At 33.5% G+C, this 6,901-nt stretch overlaps 1 pseudogene; it reads left to right on the top strand.

Annotated features, from left to right (window-relative positions):
• Positions 1-759: 759 nt before the first annotated feature.
• LOC149783698 (uncharacterized) lies at positions 760-6,675 on the top strand (annotated as a pseudogene).
• The last annotated feature ends 226 nt before the right edge of the window (positions 6,676-6,901 follow it).

Consider the following 6,901-nt stretch of genomic DNA (forward strand, 5'->3'; position numbering starts at 1 on the left):
AGATTTATTCTTTCTTTCCTCTCTCTCTCTCTCTCTCTCTCTCTCTCTCTCTCTCTCTCTCTCTATATATATATATATATATATATATATATCTTCATTTATGCTCGGTTTTGTTGATTATATTGAGTTTGAAAATGTTCTTTGTTGCAAAGGAGCAAACTAACTAGGTACATATTATTATTATTCATGGACATGACGATTTTTACATTGAAACAAACGCTGTCCATTTTAATAAGCAAAACTAAGTCACGTGTCACAACTCATTATCCTGACGAGATAATCATACGACTAAGGCTAAGTTGTGTATATCACTGTTTCCTGCCTCTTAATTTCGTGCTGCTTTGAAATACAAGAAAGCAATGTGTGTGTGTGTTGTTTGAATATTTGATTCGTTATCACAATAACACATTAACAGATGTCAAAAGTTGTCCCAAAATATGCAGATACAATGTGTTACGTATAAATATAATTTATAATTTCTGAAAGGAATTATCATATTTGGTAGGACGAATTATAGATTGGCAACGACTCTAAAAATTATAGCGATGCTGTACATGTTCGGTTCTCTAGTAAATTTGTATCTTCCGACCATATACCTATTTCAAGTATACGACAGTCGATCTACATGTCGTTATTTCAAAGTTTTATATATATATATATATATATATATATATATATATATATATATATATATATATATATATATATATATATATATATATATATATAATTTTGTGACTTCTGAAAGATCAATCAAATGTAATTAAATGTGGTTCGTGTATATGCTACACACGACAATTTTTGTTTAAGCTACAACATAAAATATCTTAAACAGAATGCGAATCAACATTGCATATTGTTAGCGTTATTCCTTTTCATTCATTCTTTTTTCGTTTTTTTTTTTTTGTTGCTAAAGTACATATGTATTCATTTATACCCTGTAGTGCTGATCACATTTCGTTTTAAAATGTCCTTTCTTGGAAAGAAACACGTCTAAATTGGAACATTTTATTCCTCTTGCATATAATGATTTTTTACATCGAAACAAAAGCGGTCCAATTTAATAAGCAAAATAAAGTCACAGGTCTCAATTCATACACCTAACGAGATAACCATACGACTCAAGCTAGGTCACAATTCATACACCTAACAAGATAACCATACGACTCAAGCTAGGTTTCGTATATTACTACTTTCCACCTTGATAATTCGAACTGCTATGAAATACGATGATGTAATATTGTTGTTGTTAGAATCTGTAAGGTCAAGCCTTGTTCAATAATATACAGATACAATGGGTTATTTGTAAATGCAGATGTAATTCATCGTTTCGGACTGGAATGTTCGAATTAGGAAGAGCTGTAGAATGGCAATGAATATCAAGATTAAAGTGATACCGTGCATTCTCGGATGTCCAGTCAATTTGTATCTGTCTACGTTATACAACGTATAAGACAGTCTATCTACTAGAACTTATTTCTAACGTTTTAATGTTATATTTTGTCATTGTATGACTTCTGAAAGATCAGCAAAATGTAGTTAAATGTGATTCGAGCATATCCCACACACAATACATTTTTCGTTAAATCTACCATTAATAAATTTATTAAGCGGAATGCGAATGAACATTGCAGTTTTAAAACGAACCTACTTTTTAAATTCAAAAAAGCACAGTTACAAAAAGAACGAAAGTCGTCTTTTACTTGGCGGGGTGATTGAAAATATTGAAAGGAATTAGGTATTTTCTTTAATGAGTCATATATATTGCTGATCCATGGATGCTATCCAAATGGGAGTGTTTATTTACTTAGGAAGAAAATAATCTTATTCTTATGGTTGCATTCTATGACTCAAAAAAGGATTTTGCAAAACTAAGGGTCTGGACTTAAAGTTTCTCTAAAGGTTTCAACATTGCATCAATAGTTTGGATTTCTATTTTTCCAACTGCTTTAAGATGGGCCTTATCGTCTATTTGTATCCATTATTAAATCAAATTCCCCATGAGCTACATCAAAGTATATAGAGGTTAATACAGACAGATACAACAATCCACCTCACAGATCGGAATGTGATATATGATAATATAATGTGAATTTGTAAATATGAAGAATTACTATTATTCTACAGGTAAGCTGATTTCTAATAACTTTAATATTATGTCAGAAAATATTCATATTATTAGTAATACGTAATGACATATCAGTTTTATCATTTATTGTCGTCTAGACATCCCTATTTGTGCATTCCGCAAGATTAATATAAAACAATTTTCATTCGTGTCCTTTCTGAAGAAAAGATACTTAAAGCTTACACATAACTGAAGCTGCAAACAAAATTAAAATGTAAAACGTACTCTATTTCATTTTTAATTGAAAAAAGTGTGGCATTAAAAAGACATAAGATCGTACGCATTCTGATTAATACGTCTTATATATTACGTCCAAATCGAAAACTATACATGTTGTGATTCCGCAAGAAAATAACCTCATTGTGGTACTTATTTTTCGAAGAAAAGGGTTTTGCAAAAGTACGTGTCCGAACTCAAAATATGAAAGAGAGATGTAACTATTATCAACATTTGCATTGTTTACAATTTGTGTGCCTGTCACCTTTACTGTAGGGGGTAGGGTTTATACCCAATTATGTAATTTGATATCACCTATTCATTATCATTACATATTTAAAGAAATATCCAACCATTATCATTATCAAACAATAATCTATCATTCGTGTCCATTCTGAAGATAAGATATATAAAGCTTAAACTTAACCCGAGCTGCAAACAAAAATTAAAATGTAAAAAATACTCTATTTCATTTTCAATTGAAAAAAGTGTGGCATTAAAATTACATAAAATCGTCTTTTATTGAGCTGAATGAATGTGAATGCCGAAAGGCATTTCCCATTCTAATTAATACGTCGTTTATATTACTCCCAAATGGAAAATTATAAATTATCGCCTCATTACAAGTATGCAATTTTTGGCCACAGAGTCAATGGTAAATAACGTTTCAAATCAACAATGTCTAGCCTGCATACAAAACGTTCAGCCCAGTTTTAACCCTTTAACCAGTTTTAACTTGCCATCACAGACAAGTTGAGAAGACAGCAAAACAAATATTCGAACTCTTTCATGTTATCTTTCCACCACAACACTCCCTGCTTTCACCACGCCAACCTTCCATACACGGAGCTGCATTAAAAATGCGATACCTTCGTTGTCATCCGTCAATCCATAAAAAAAAATAATACCTAATATGACCACCCACCTGGGCTGGTAGTCCTGGAATTACGGTTTCAATGAGGAGTCTGTATAATTATCATCAAGTTGATCTAAGCTTTTATTATCATCATCCAAGTTTGCATTACAAAAATTCAACATTTTAATAATTGTGTCAATTGCAAGTCTATTACTCCCGTACCTGGGTTTATTTTGTTGAACGCTTTGCTGTTTCTGAACTAGCCGTATCGAATCTCCCACTTAATACCAATGTCATTTTTATCTACCACTGTTGCTATCTTTGGTTCTGAGGTTCTAAATTTCCATTCATTCTGCAAAGTTTACCTGCTATATTAGCTAGGTACAAACTATGCAAAAGTATTTAAAAATTACATACAACTAATTTTTAAACATGTTTCATCCAATACTTTAATCGACCAAGCAAATAGAAAGGAACATTACATAAAGGTATAACAAAATTGCTATAAAATCAAAAGAGAATATACACAAAATCCCATTTAAAATGCGTACTTGGTACTATAGACGTGACCATTTCAAATTAGTATGCGGTGTCATTTTAACACACCAGTTGATTTAAGTACAAAGTACTTTATATTTTCATTAAATAAGTATATTTGTAGGAGGCACAAACAAACGCCACATATCGTTTCTCTTTATCAAGAACGCTGTTTTACATAGGTACGATATTTTTTTAATTTATTTATTTATTTATTTATACATTCTGTTATACACGAAAACATTTGATTTTGTTTAGTTCACTAACTTTAACGGTAGTAATTTTAGGCATGTTTTTGTAGATACATGTTTCAGCTTAAAGCAATCATTCTTATTCAATCAGCAGGTGTAATTAATTAAAGTCGAGGTATTACTTTCCGTAGAACGGCAGATATAAATCATCATTTCCGCTTGGAATTGTCATATTTAAACGTCAAAAGTAGTTGTATGTTTACAGTAATAAACAGTAATATCGTACAGTGTTAGTTTCCCAGCATATATTAACTTGAATAAATATTTCTGCAGATGAGCCTTATTCTTCCAATAACTGCAATAAATTTAATATTAAATGATATTTCAAATTTTTTATTTCATATTTTGAAACATGTATGACTCTGATACTTTATAGAACTATACAGTTAAAACTGATATTTTGTTTACCATGTCATTCATTACTTAATTACTGATTTGGGTTTACATAATATATCAATTTGAAATAATTATTTAAGTTTACATAAACGCATTAAAAGGCAAATCACTGTATCAGGATAGTGGGTTTGTCACTATGCCAGAAACGAAGTATTTACGTTGAACCTGTTGTTTGACATGACCTCTTCCACAATAATTATATCAGAAAGGGCGGACAAATACTATAAACATATTTTTGGCCACATGTTTCTAAATCTACTATGGTGATATTCGTCTGAAATATAATATGCCTGCATAAGGCTTCTTTTTCATTCTTTAACTTCTCCGCTTTCCTTTCTGAGACGGAATCATTTTTATGTATATCTTATGCAGTATCTACTTATTATAATACCCTGAAATGCATATTAATGCAGATTACAGCAGTCATCACCGCTCAAGTGGACAGAAAGTTAGACCACATCTTGGAGATGCTGCATGAGACCACTAGTCCGCAACAACCTGCCATGTTGTCGCAGGAAACGGAGCAAGGATACAATCAAGATGGAGGTAAGACTTCCCATAAATAAACTCCAGAACTGCTACAGGCTGATAACATAATGCCTACAAAAATAAAAAATGACGCTCCATAATCTCCAATCCATAATTGGTACACTCAATTTTGCGTGTGCAGTTCTCCTGCCAGGCAGAGCTTTCTTGAGAAACTGGGTGCGTCAAAACCACATCACTTCATCACTTCATACTCATTACGAGGGAGGTTCTGGCTGATCTGCATCTGTGGTGCACATTCCTGTTTGAATTCAATGGTAAATCTTTATTTCTCCCTGATCGCTGGCTGGACTCTCATGCCATTCATTTGCACAATGATGCATCCAGCACAGTTGGCTATGGTGGTGTGCTAGGCAGCAAATGATTCTATGACACATGGAATAAAGAATGGCGAGAGCTATATATCACAGTCCTTGAGCTATATCCAAGTCATCAAAATTTTGGCCTCGCAATTTGCAAACAATTCTATTTACTTTCACTCTGACAACAAGGCATTGGTTGATATTGTAAATAAACAAACCTAAAAGACCCCTGCCATTATGTTCCTTGTTAGAGACCTGGTCCTTGTATGCCTCAGATACAACATACTATTTCAAACCTGTCGCATCCCAGGAAAGAAAAATGTTCTGGCTGATGCTCCTTCTCGATTGAAGGTGCACAGATTCCAGACCTTGGATCCACATGCGGACCCAAAACCAGTGTCAATACCGGCACTTCCCAAATTGATTCACTAACAAACATACTTGATACGCTACTGAATAGTACCTTGACACAAATGTCTAAAGCAGCATACCGACGCAGCTGGAACATATATCGAGCTTTCAATGAAGAATATACATTGGAAACCTCAATCCCAGTCTCTCAGGCTAATTTGGCACTTTTCATCTCTCATCTGATTAACAAAGACTATACCTCTGCAACAATATCCTCATATGTATCTGCCATTTGGTTTGTACACGAAATCAGTAATAATGCAGACCCTACAAACTCTTTCCTAATACAGAAACTGCTGCAAGCATGCCACAGGAATAAAGTTTCTTGTGATGCGAGATTGCCAATTGACAAGTGTATTTTAGAAAAACTTATCCACGCTACAACTTGTACTATAACTTCTTGGTACAAACAGCTCCTATTTCGAGCTATGTTTTCCTTGGCATTCCATGCCTTCCTAAGAATTGGGGAGATCACAGTGCAGTCCCTTAGCCTCCATAACCCTAATCTGTTGCACAGTTGACTCTTGACCACTATTCCATCACTCTAACATTTAACACCTTCAAACACAGCCAGGGCCAGAAGTTCACTTTAAAACTTAATAAAAACAATAATGCTGCAGTTTGTCATCTATCAAATCTTCAGCGATACATCCAAAGGCAAGGTACGGGTCCAGGCCCAATATGTATGTATCTTTCAAACACACCTATAACTCGGCCAGAATTCAATGCACAGCTCAAACTTGCTCTGCAGTTCTGCAGATTTGATCCAAAATGCTTCAAGAGTCATAGCTTTAGAATCGGAGCAGCAACAACTGCTGCGGCGCAGGGCTTGTCTGGTAGAATCGTCAGTTAGGGAGATGGAAATCGGATGCTTTCAAACGATATATTAAATGTTCTGAACGTCTTTCCAACCTATAATTTCTTTCAGTTTTCAATTAAGTTAGCACACAAAGGGGTATCGGGGGTTCTTAGTTACACTTTTTTAAAACCACCTTCAAGTGCATTTTCCATCATAATCATAATCTGGGTAAATATCAGGTTCACCATTCATCCCTACATTATATATATATATATATATATATATATATATATATATATATATATATATATATATATATATATATAGTCAATCACGTTATTTTCATGTCACATAAATCCTCGCGCAAACGTTACTTTCCATTTCAGGTTTAGTGGGTACACAGACCTGAATACACTGTATAATCTCGGCTGAATAATTACAACAACCAGGAATGTCTGA

The sequence above is a fragment of the Sinohyriopsis cumingii genome, chromosome 14 (assembly GCF_028554795.1).
Source record: "Sinohyriopsis cumingii isolate HCF-2022 chromosome 14, ASM2855479v2, whole genome shotgun sequence".
Classification (NCBI taxonomy): Eukaryota; Metazoa; Mollusca; class Bivalvia; order Unionida; family Unionidae; genus Sinohyriopsis; species Sinohyriopsis cumingii.